Source organism: Acyrthosiphon pisum, chromosome A1, assembly GCF_005508785.2.
Source record: "Acyrthosiphon pisum isolate AL4f chromosome A1, pea_aphid_22Mar2018_4r6ur, whole genome shotgun sequence".
Classification (NCBI taxonomy): Eukaryota; Metazoa; Arthropoda; class Insecta; order Hemiptera; family Aphididae; genus Acyrthosiphon; species Acyrthosiphon pisum.
In genome coordinates, this window is record NC_042494.1 from 158,518,442 (window position 1) to 158,518,721 (window position 280).

Genomic DNA, 280 nt, shown 5'->3' on the forward strand with positions numbered 1-280 from the left:
CCCCTCAATTTTAGTTCTAGATCCGCGCCTGATCCAGAGGCTAGTATTTTTTACGTATTTAAAGTTCAAATTTTGTCAAAATTTATCAAAATATCGAACATTTTCATGTTTATTGTAGTTAAAAAATGATAAAATGTTTAATATTTATAGCTAGGGATTAGCAATTTAAAATAAGGATTCTCATAATTAATTCAAACTGTAACCAAAAATCTAAAAAAATATATAAACACGCTTATTTTTTACAGATATTTTAAGTTCAAATGTTTACGAAATTACATAT